General features: G+C 42.1%; 1 long non-coding RNA gene across 1 annotated transcript; it reads right to left on the bottom strand.

The window, feature by feature from the left end:
* Positions 1-3703: 3703 nt before the first annotated feature.
* LOC149435563 (uncharacterized) lies at positions 3704-10576 on the bottom strand. The gene is made up of 2 exons (XR_016308455.1): positions 10423-10576; positions 3704-4503 (listed from the first exon to the last, which is right to left on the bottom strand). It is a non-coding gene; the product is annotated as an uncharacterized LOC149435563 (long non-coding RNA).
* Positions 10577-12210: the final 1634 nt, after the last annotated feature.

Here is a 12210-nt window from a genome sequence, read left to right as displayed (position 1 = left end):
AACTATATTCCTGGCATTATAATCCACAAAATATTGCAGTATTCTGGCAAATAGAGACGCCTGGCTCTTTATGAAGGTACCCCGTAAATGTGTTATTCTATTCTATCAGGTCTGTTCTAAAAGGTATGCAGCACCATCTACAATACAGCATGCTACGATGGGTCTTTCTGTTCTTGGTCACCTGATTCTTCAAGAAATTCAGCTGAATACAGGGAGACAAAGTTTAATTGCTCTACTTTGGGTCACCTAAGGCTATAAAGGGCAGCTGGTCCTTGTATAAGTGCTTAGTTCTTTTATTAAAACAAGGCATCGCCACCCAAACTGAGGCCACCAGGATGTTCTGCAGATGAGGAAGCCCAATGACTTTTCTGGATCCAAACCAATCACCACTATGAGATGGAGTATGTATATTGAACTCAACATTTTACTGCCTATAAAACAAGAGTGGCCTTTTTGAAGGGGCAAGTTGAGTCCTCCAAACAGTGAATTACCTTTGAAGGGACCTGCCTTTTAAAATACTTTGAAAGCAAGTATAGTAGTTGACAGAATACAATAAAATGGAGCTTGGACAACTGGCAAGCCAACTGTCTTTGTTTAAAACTGATCTGGATACAAGACTTGGGTCTTTATTGAATGAGGCAAACAGCAAATGTTCTGTAATGCTTCAGTCAAAATGAATCTGTCATGCTGCTCTTTGCACCATGTAATTAAATAAAGGCCTTTATGTTACCAGTGAAAACAACTGACACTACTGCCAGTCCATAGCGCAAACTGCAGGAGAGCCTTCAAGTGCCAATGAAGGGATTTCAGAATTTAAAGTGGGATGCTGCCAAAATTCCTGTGGCAATAAGGCTTTTCCCGCACACCTTTATCTTCCAAAAACTGAGTCTCCATCTCAAACCTCAGCTACAGTGCGACTACAGATTAAATCTGGTATCACAGCATTTCCATTCAGATATAACAGGGCTCTATGAGAGTGACTATATCCCCAGGGGCATTAAAGGGGCAGACATGCCAAAATTGATGGTAAGTTTTAGGTACAAGTTGGGGGGAGTAGGGGATCTCTTGGTAACTCCAGAAGGTGAAATCACTGCACCAAAATACTCTCACTGCTGCCAGGAGGCCTATCCTTTCAGTCTAGGTTCACACCTATGCGTTTTGCAGTGCATTTTCAGATTTGCAGAAACATACTACAGTCCATGTAACATGATTTCCTATGGGTCACGTTCACATCTGTGCGTTTTCAACCGGTGCATTTTTTTTTTAAAGGGTCAAGGACTTTTTTTTGCCTGCAGCAAATTGCATTTTTGGTTCTACAGACCTCAATGGAAAAACATGAAAAACACGTGCACATGCTGTGTTTCCTGTATGACCACAGACACCTCACCCTAGGAACATTAACACATCCCAAAAACAGAAAACGTAAAACACATTCAAAATAAATTAGAAATGCACCAAAACTGTGTGTGAAAAAACAAAAACCGCACTGCAAAATGCACCAGAAAAAAACGTATCAACCGCAACCTGCATAGGTGTGACCGCAGCTTGAAAGTGTTCTCCTTTTATGTATGTACAACACAGAAAGCAGCTGTGAACTCCACTGTGTTGTGAGGACCAGGGATAAAATTCAGGAGGTGACTCCGCTCACCAGAGTTCCCCAATAATGGAGCAGAATTACAATTGATGGTGGAAGAATATTAGCTGGATTAGACTTTTTAAAGCAGAATTCCAGGAAAAATTCTTAATCTTAGATTCCAAATACATGCCCAGTTTTATTCCCTAGCTTACTAGCTGCAAGTGTCCTCCATGTGCAGTGTTCAATAGCCCCCCAATCCCCTAAAATCAAAGTAATGGTACTCGACTGATTTCTGACTAAAGAAAAAAAATGGCTGTTGAAGTTCTGCTTTCTTAGTAGTCACCTCTTCTCCCGCAGTGAGGGATGGACGACAAAGGAGAAGCAGCACACAGAAGAGGACTCCCCTCTGCTCTTCCCTGTTGCAATTTACCTATTCTAGTTCTAAAGGACAACTTCAAAATTTTAAATAATAATAATAAATGCACATCTTTTTGCCGGTTAAAATAAACAAAAATGTTAATTTATTATTTTTGTTACTAGGAGCCTGGAAAGCATTGCTTCGGCGATCAGCAGATCGCGGGTGCCATGCAAGACTCCTGCAGACCTGTCAGTGTATCGGTCTGCTCGTACGGGAAGGCAGATACAAACATGAAGAGAGAATGAACTACTCAACAGCGCCTTGATAGTTCATTAAGAACTACAAGCCGACAGCCACAAAGACTGTTGATACTTGTAGTTTCCCATCTGTGAATGAATGACGCGACTAGCGGGCAGAGCCCTGCTCAGCCACATTTAAAAAAAAAACAAAACAGTGACAGCAAGTGGGGGGAGAAGATCCACTGTTTGCTGTCACTAAAGGCAGGCAGCGACTTCAGGACTGCAAACATGGTACATGTTCCACCTTAAAAATGGGTGTAACATGTTCCCAAAAGGTGAACTTGTCTTTTAATGCAGTTCATTGTTAAATACTGAATGCATAACAGTTTAGCAGAGTAATTGATTTGTATATTCTTGGAGCTCTGCTTTAAGGCCTAATCTGCCAAAAAAAAAAAAAAAGGCTGAATGCGGAAGTTTAGAACACTAATGCGGGTCATACATGGGTAGAATTCTGAGTGATTTTTCGGCCGAAACTCAAAAACGTCGTTCGCTCGGTAATCCGATCAATGATTTTGAAAATCGGCCGACCAAGTGATAAAGTTCACCCCATATATCAGGCAAAACTTCTATTCCTTCCAGGTCACGGGTTCATGTGCATATTTTTTTCGGAAAAACAATCGTATGATTTGACCATCGAGTGGCAAATCGGTAGTTTTGCACAAATTTTCCAACATGCCCGATCACCGAAAAGGGGTGGAACCACGAAAATCGGCCGGTGCCATTGATTCACTAACAGAGCGAAAATCCGATTATTCTTAGGAACGATTTTCGGATGAAAAATTGGTTGAATTTGGACCCATGAATAGCTGGCATAACAGTTACTTGTCCTGGTAACAAAGAGCTAGGGTAGTTTGTACAGTCACACAGGACTGCTCCTACTGTCCTCCTGACAGACAGACGTTCAGTCAAAATTTGGCCCCACCTGCTGGATTTCAAACCGCCACTCTTGCACCAGAAGACCAAGAACAGTGACAACGTGAAAACAAGATGTCCCACCCTCAGGACAGCTGAATAGGATTCCTACTATTTCTTACTACAATCTGATGGCGGGGCCTTTCTGTGATACTAGAATCATGGGTCAAAAGCAGAGCTCCTCCCAGTCAATTTAAAGGAGATTTTCTTTACAAATGAGGTTGAAAGTTGAGAAACTTGTGTTAGTGGACTGTGATGAAAGCAGCGAATTACTGACTCAACTGCCTCATGCTCAGGGGCGGACGGACAACTCATGGGGCCCCCGGGCAATAGGGGATCATGGGGCCCCTGTGTCCTTGCCCAAGCTCAAAAAAGCCTATGAAAAAAGTACCAGGGGCATCTCATGGGGACTCATACTGACCCTGGGCCCACGGGCAGTGTCGAGTTTCCAAATGGTCTGTCCGCCCCTGCTCATGCTAGATCCGGGGCTGTAACTCAATGTACTGGTTTAGCCTCAGTGTTTGAGTAGCAGTATGTGGAAGACGAAATCAGGCAATGACTGCTTACCATACTTTATGACAAAGTCCCATTACACATGACCTCCTGCACGCAACAGCATTTTGTGCCTCGACATGGCGGTCCTTCCACCAGACAGAAGAGGGTTAAAGGTGGCAAACTCTGTCAGAAAATGGCTACCTTGATGATACAAAAAAGATATATCCCTGAACTAAAAATTCCTATAGCAAACAAGGGGGGTTGAGTTTGCCTGACGTGCTGAGGAAGCATCCTTATCAATGTTTATTTCTAATCATACAGTATAAATACTTATGCATATATTATTATTTTTTTTTTTAATAAACAAAGCATTTAAATTAGCAATATGGGATAAACTGAAATGTGCTTTATACCTCGATGATTCTGGACAGGTACTGCAATTCAGAGAGGGTAGGGGAAAGCAGTAATCTAAAAATCGGATTTGGCTGGCCGCTTAGGTGAAAAATATTTAAAAAAAAAAAAAAGAAACGACTTTACTAATGTGCTTGTTAATGCATGGGTCATCAAACCATAAAAATTCCCGGACTCCTGGAAGAGAGCATGTGTAACCTCAATGGAAGGATTGTGCCAGAGGAAGAGGGGGAACGGGGACAGAAACAGGGAGGGCCCGGATTTACAGTAAATATTTGCGCCTTGAATCTTCGTCCAGAGTTAGGTCAACTACTTCTGGAGGGGCAGTCCAGTTCTGCTGGGGAGTCACCCCCGTCCATGATGGCGTTTGGTGGGAGCTGTTATACTGGGAGCCAGCTGCATGCTTCCATGATGATACTCTCTGTATAACGCCGCCCCTGGGGTGGACAAACCTGGTGGGAAGAAAGAGAAAGTTAATCAACTGATATATATTTTATACAGACATTCTAAGGGCAGGGGTCTCCAAACTTTCGAAACAAAGGGCCAGTTTACTGTCCTTCAAACTTTAGGGGGGCCAGACTGTGGCCAACAAGAGAAGAAAATGTTGTGGTGTCAGTGGGAGTAAACAGTATTTGGTATTAGGGGGAGGAATAGTGTCCCATCAGTGGGATCTGGGGAAGGAATAGTGCCCCATCGGTGGAGTCCGGGGGAATAACAGTGCCCCATCGGTTGCATCCGTGGGAAGAAAAGTGCCCAATCGGTGGCGTCAGTGGGAATCATAACGCCGCATCATTGGCGTCAGTGGGAGTAACAGCGCCCCATGATTGGCGTCAGTGGGAGTAACAGCGCCCCATCATTGGCGTGAGTGGGAGTAATAGCGCCCCATCATTGGCGTCAGTGGGAGTAATAGCGCCCCATCATTGGCGTCAGTGGGAGTAATAGTGCCCCTTCATTGGCGTCAGTGGGAGTAATATCGTCCCGTTATTGGCGTCAGTGGGAGGAAGAGCGCCCCATCATTGGCGTCAGTGGGAGGAAGAGCGCCCCGTCATTGGCGTCAGTGGGAGGAAGAGCACCCCATCATTGGCGTCAGTGGGAGGAATAGCGCCCCGTCATTGGCGTCAGCGGGAGGAATAGCGCCCCGTCATTGGTCTCAGCGGGAGGAATAGCGCCCCGTCATTGGCGTCAGGGGGAGGAATAGCGCCCCATCATTGGTGTCAGTGGGATAAATAGCGCCCCATCATTGGTGTCAGTGGGAGGAATAGCGCCCCATCATTGGTGTCAGTGGGAGGAATAGCGCCCCATCATTGGTGTCAGTGGGAGGAATAGTGCCCCATCATTGGTGTCAGTGGGAGGAATAGCGCCCCATCATTGGTGTCAGTGGGAGGAATAGTGCCCCATCATTGGTGTCAGTGGGAGGAATAGTGCCCCATCATTGGTGTCAGTGGGAGGAATGGTTCCCCGTTACTGGTGTCAGTGGGAGTAATAGTGCCCCATCATTGGCACCAGTAAGAGGAATAATGCCCCAAGGGCCATATAAAAACAAGCAAAGGGCTGCAGTTTGGAGACCACTCTTCTAGGGTGTATACAATGGCATTTGGAGATTTTACAATTAATAATGTAAATTTACAATGGCGTAAAAGAGCCCCAAGGCAACCATAGAGCTGAACGTGTTAGTTTTTGGGGCACTTTGCAAAAGTCTTGGTGACCACTTTGACAATAAACAAATACTACATAATCTTGCTTATGACACAAAAAATCATTGAGCTCATTTCCCCTGAACCTACTTCAGCAGCAAAGGTTGCAGGTACAGCTCATTTCGCACCCGCAGCCCCCGGCATCTGCCTCTTCTGCCTACCCCTGGGCTCAGCCCTGCATACAGATACTGAACGTGAGGTGGACTAGAACAAAAAAGATGAAGAAAAAACAAAAAAAATCTTACAATGGGACTAGGATTTCACTTTATTTTGGAAGCATTTCCTGTTGTGTCTACAAGGCAGGAAGGGAAAGTAATTCTCAAGAGTGAGAATCAAATCATTCATTATTTTATCCAGCAGAATACAGCAAAGAATGATTCTACCCAAAGGTTATACAAATAAGAAGTTAAAAGTCTGGCCTAGGTATACTTTAACCTCCCTAGCAGTCTGATTATTTCAGATTTTTGGTGCTGAAAGCGGTACCATTTTTTTGCATGGAAATATGTAGTTTTTTATTGTAGGCTGTAATTTTTAGGAATAACTCACTGAAATCTGTCCGAACAAGGGTCTAGTACACATCCCGGGTATGATAACATTTGAAACACGAAATCATAAATTATAATTTAATAAATAATCATAAAAAATAATAATAATACATTTAATTCAATAATATAATCAAACCAAAAACACTGAAATTTGAAATATAGCGCCAAGTTCGCACATCGCTGAGCAAAGTCACAAAATCGTTTTCAGTGTCTGATGACGAATTTCCCCCACGAATCATTATCACTCAATTCTGCAAGTGGTTCTGATTTACTATCGCTGTTCTCTAGCTGATCTAAACCCGCTTTTGACCTAAAGGGACACTTTTTGGACGCCATGGACATTTCTCAGTTTCCAGGCAGAAAGAACATTAAAAATGCAGGCAGGGCGCCGGACAAAGCACTCGGGACAAAATGTATGTGAAATGGTTTGAAACAGCAATGTTTTACTATGTAAAATTTGTTTGGAAAAAAATGAAATTTTTTAAAATTTTCAAATTTCCCGCCGCCGGCGCCCATACGTCCCGACGTCACAGGGACCAAAACACAGAAGCCGGATGCCGGCATCGGCCGGAGGAGATGGCCGGGAACGCTGCAGGGGACACATCGCGGGAGCGAAGGACAAGGTAAGCTCTGCAGGGAATCCCTGTGCAGCGCCGCATGGTAAGCCCGAGTGTAGCTTGGGGTTACCGCTTTTGGTACCGGGGCTTACACACAGTGCCTAAAATACCAGCACCAGTGTACACAGCCTGTGTGTGAACTGCCTCACCGCACCGCTGCTGCTGGCTGGCGTGCGTTCCAAGCCTCCTGGACTGGAAGTAGCGGTTCTTGCGCTTCAACGTACATTTCACCAGGAAGTCCTGCGCCGCCATTTCTGGAGTGTGTTTATAACTGTCCATAAGTGTAAAGCCAATTCCTTCTGGTAAAGGACTAGGTAGTTTGTTTTTTTATTACTGCATTTCCAATTAGGATGATTTCCCTTCATTTTCGACAAGAGATGAAATGAGAAAGGAGAGGAATTTGCCTTAGAAACCAGTGTTATCGAAAGATATGCCCCCATCTCAATCTGGGGGAATTGTAAAATTTTGGATTTCCAATCACTGCATACTGTACATGCACTTTAAACAGAGAGAGAATGACCGGAGACTCTCCCTCTAACACACACACACTATTACAAATCTCTTTTTAAAGCGGATCTTTCTAAAAAGTAAACAGACAGAAGTGTTGATCTCCTGGATACCTCTCGTGTTTCCTCAAACCACATAGGATACAGTAATGATGACAAGGTTAACAGGAGGCACCATATGGCTTAGTCAGGACCATGCAATTGTTATTCCATTCCATTCCCTGAGGAAGTCACGTGGTTCATGACGCAATGCATAGGACGGAAGCGTGGTATCGTCATTCAGGTACTCTCAACCTCATACACCTTGTACTGTTTTAATACAGTGATTGCTTGCTGGGTCTGCAGGCCCATTTCTAAATTGTGAGTAGTTTTTTATCTTTGCTTATTCAAATAAATTTGACTTGCTTTTTCTCTGATCCCTTTCTATGAACATTGTGGAGGAGGAGGAGATTTAAAGCTATACACCTTTAAGGAGACCGTGATTTCTGATTGCTGTATGCTATGGAGAGGAAACTTTTGTTTGTCTTATGAGTGAAATTCATCCGGCTGAGGACCATCCAGCTACATTTATGCCTTACGACTCCTTGCGGGTTGCAATCCGAAGGTGAGCGCACACTCTAGGTGGTGAAGGATCGTCCTTGTGTTTGTGATCAGTTGATTCACGTGTGAAGATACACATATTCGTTTGTGGCTGGAATACTATTTGTTTCCAGCGTTTGGGACTATTTGTTGCCCATCATTGGGGTCTTTATATATATATATATATACAGTGGGGATCGAAAGTTTGGGCACCCCAGCTAAAAATTTGTATTAATGTGCATAAAGAAGCCAAGGAAAGATGGAAAAATCTCCAAAAGGCATCAAATTACAGATTAGACATTCTTATAATATGTCACCAAAAGTTAGATTTTATTTCCATCATTTACACTTTCAAAATAACAGAAAACAAAAAAATGGCGTTTCCAAAAGTTTGGGCACCCTGCAGAATTTATAGCATGCACTGCCCCCTTTGCAAAGCTGAGACCTGCCAGTGTCATGGATTGTTCTCAATCATCGTCTGGGAAGACCAGGTGATGTCAATCTCAAAGGTTTTAAATGCCCAGACTCATCTGACTTTGCCCCAACAATCAGCACCATGGGTTCTTCTATGCAGTTGTCTAGAAAACTGAAACTGAAAATAGTTGACGCTCACAAAGCTGGAGAAGGCTATAAGAAGATAGCAAAGCGTTTTCAGATGTCAATATCCTCTGTTCGGAATGTAATTAAGAAATGGCAGTCATCAGGAACAGTGGAAGTTAAAGCAAGATCTGGAAGACCAAGAAAAATATCAGACAGAACAGCTCGCAGGATTGTGAGAAAAACAATTCATAACCAACGTTTGACTGCACGATCCCTCCAGAAAGATCTGGCAGACACTGGAGTTGTGGTACACTATTCCACTATAAAGAGATACTTGTATAAATATGGTCTTCATGGAAGAGTCATCAGAAGAAAACCTCTTCTACGTCCTCACCACAAAAATCATCGTTTGAACTTTGCAAATGAACATATAGACAAGCCTGATGCATTTTGGAAACAAGTTCTGTGGACCGATGAGGTTAAAATTGAACTTTTTGGCCGGAATGAGCAAAGGTACGTTTGGAGAAGAAGGGGCACAGAATTTAATGAAAAGAACCTCTGTCCAACTGTTAAGCATGGGGTTGGATCAATCATGCTTTGGGGTTGTGTTGCAGCCAGTGGCACAGGGAACATCTCACGAGTAGAAGGAAAAATGGATTCAATAAAATTTCAGCAAATTTTGGGTGGTAACTTGATGCCATCTGTGAAAAAGCTGAAGTTAAAGAGAGGATGGCTTCTACAAATGGATAATGATCCTAAACACACCTCGAAATCCACGGGGGATTACATCAAGAGGCGTAAACTGAAGGTTTTGCCATGGCCTTCACAATCTCCTGACCTCAACATAATTGAAAATCTATGGATAGACCTTAAAAGAGCAGTGCGTGACAGACAGCCCAGAAATCTCAAAGAACTGGAAGACTTTTGTAAGGAAGAATGGGCAAAGATACCTCAAAGAAGAATTGAAAGACTCTTGGCTGGCTACAAAAAGCATTTACAAGCTGTGATACTTGCCAAAGGGGGCAGTACAAGATATTAACTCTGCAGGGTGCCCAAACTTTTGCAGACGCCATTTTTTTGTTTTCTGTTATTTTGAAAGTGTAAATGATGGAAATAAAATCTAACTTTTGTTGACATATTATAAGAATGTCTAATCTGTAATTTGATGCCTTTTGGAGATTTTTCCATCTTTCCTTGGCTTCTTTATGCACATTAATACAAATTGTTAGCTGGGGTGCCCAAACTTTCGATCCCCACTGTATATACACACATATATATATATATATTTTTTTTTTTTTCTTCGTTAGTTACACTGTCCTGTGAGACAATTTTTTATCTGTTTATTTATCTGTTTTTTCACATGTAGATCACCTGTTGGTTACATTGTTTGGTTGTCACTGTTTTGATGTCACATTTTTGGTAGTGATTTATTTATTCACTGCACATTTGTTGTGATCACATTCATTCTTTGTTGACACGTCTTGAGATCACTTTTATTTATATACTGCATATCTGAGTTGTTCCTTCTTGTGATATATTAGTTTCCTTTATGTCACTTTATCGCTATTATAGCGGTGTTCATGTCATCACATTTGAATAATCATTTTTCATCAGTTACAATTTGCACTCCATTTCCTTTTATGTACCTTTTTACATTTATTGTCACGGGATTATTTTATTGTGATTTTCATGTTTGTGTCAGTATCTGCACTCTCATTTATGGGTTTATGTAGATTGTTCACTTCCTAATTTGCATTTTGGTTCACTGATCTATTGATGTTTGTTGTCTTATCACTGTGAAGTAGCACAGCACCACTTTTGTCATTTATTGTAATTTCACACACAGATCAAGGACAATGGTATTTCTTGAAAGGGTTGTCACCCATGTACCTTGCGTTTTCTTGAACCCCGACTATCTCCACCTCGCTGCCCGAAGATGCAATGTTTATTTCATCCTCATTATTCGGTGTCTCACTAGGGGGTAATTTATCACAAGAAGACAGTCCTGGATCCAGATGACCTGCAGAGATAAACAGGAAACCGAGACAAAATATTATAATCAGAGACTATGGCTCAATTATCTCTCTACTGCAGTAAAATGATTTTAGAAGCACAGTTAAAGTAGAATTATAGGCAAAAGTTTTTTTTTCTTTCTGGATGGAGTAAGGGCCTCTCAGATTTTTTTTTTTTTCCGGCCATCTGTGTCCCATTGCAGATTTCCCCTCACTTCTTGTCCCATAGCCTAACAGGAAGTGAGAGTAAATCCCTGCAAATTAAGGGAATTCCTTGGTCACCATAACTAGTGTCCCATTAAAATGTGTCTCCTGTATTACTTTTCTGGGGACAAACAAAAATTTGGATTTTTCTTTTACGTTCACTGATCATGGTAAACAGGACAAATAGAAAGGGTGAATCTTGAACAGACATCAATAAAAACTGGCAGGGGTTCTTATCCATCTCTACTGTGTCCAAATAAAAAAAAAAAAAAAAGTTTTTCCTTTATTATTATTATTATTATTTATTTCAGGTACTTATATAGCGCCATCAATTTACACAGCACTTTACATATATATTGTACAGTCACATCAGTCCCTAACCCTCAAGGGGTGTACAATCTAAGGTCCCTAACTCACATTCATACATACTAGGGACAATTTAGACAGGAGCCAATTCACCTATCAGCATGTCTTTGCAGTGTGGGAGGAAACCGGAGTACCCGGAGGAAACCCACGCAGGCACAGGGAGAACATGCAAACTCCAGGCAGGTGGTGCCGTGGTTGGGATTCGAACTGACGACCCCAGTACTGCCAGGTGGAAGTGTTAACCTTTAGTTATACTTTAAAGAAACTTGCAGCTGCAGGAAAAGATAGTACAGAAGTGTGTAGTTTATTAGGGACATTTACAGAAAAACCCTCTAAAGACATCCATTTCTTGGAGGTTGATAAAGGTAGAGCAAAACTAAAGTCAAACTTTTTTCATTTGGATAGTGTAAAGGAGGGCTATAGCCTCTGACAGATAGAGAGTTCCCTTCACTTCCTGTCCCAAGTCAAAACAGGAAGCGAAAAGAAATCCCTCCAAGGTGACGGAATCCCTGGTTGTCACCAGCACAAGGTTCCCCTTTGGAAGATTTCCCTTCTATTCCTGTTCAAGAGACAACCCAAAATTTGTGATTTTGTTTCACTTTTGGTGATAACGGCAAACAGAAAAATTGTGGTAAATCTACCTGTTGGGGAGAGAAAGCAATTAAAAAAACCAGACAGGGGTTCTAATCCTTCTCCAAATCTAACAATAAGTTTTGTCTCTAGTTAAATTTTAATGGAGACTGCAGGCGCTCTTCCTTCTATTGCTGTAGGCAGGACAGTTAGCTTGCAATTTTGTCACTGAAATGCATGAATGTGGAAGATTCACTTGCAGTGAATGTTAGATTCACATTTTTTTTTTAACACCCTCTTGGTTTAAACACCCCCTTAGGCTCCATGTACACAGGACACTTCTGAACGATGGAAACTGACTGCTGGAAAACGTTGGTTAAAAACGTCTGTTTAGCGTTTGCGTTTAGAAGCGTTTTTTAAAGATAATCACAGGAAACCTTCCAAAATGCCCAGAATGCACTGAAAAACAGAAAAATAATTTGCTATTTCAGACATTTTGAGAGAAAAGAGAGAGCAGACGCAGAGA

The sequence above is a fragment of the Staurois parvus genome, unplaced genomic scaffold (genome assembly GCF_062004578.1).
Source record: "Staurois parvus isolate SC_StPar_1 unplaced genomic scaffold, SC_StPar_1.0 ptg001489l, whole genome shotgun sequence".
NCBI classification, from domain to species: domain Eukaryota; kingdom Metazoa; phylum Chordata; class Amphibia; order Anura; family Ranidae; genus Staurois; species Staurois parvus.
The sequence above is the reverse complement of the archived record's forward strand: the minus strand, read 5'-3'. Positions and strand labels throughout refer to the sequence as shown.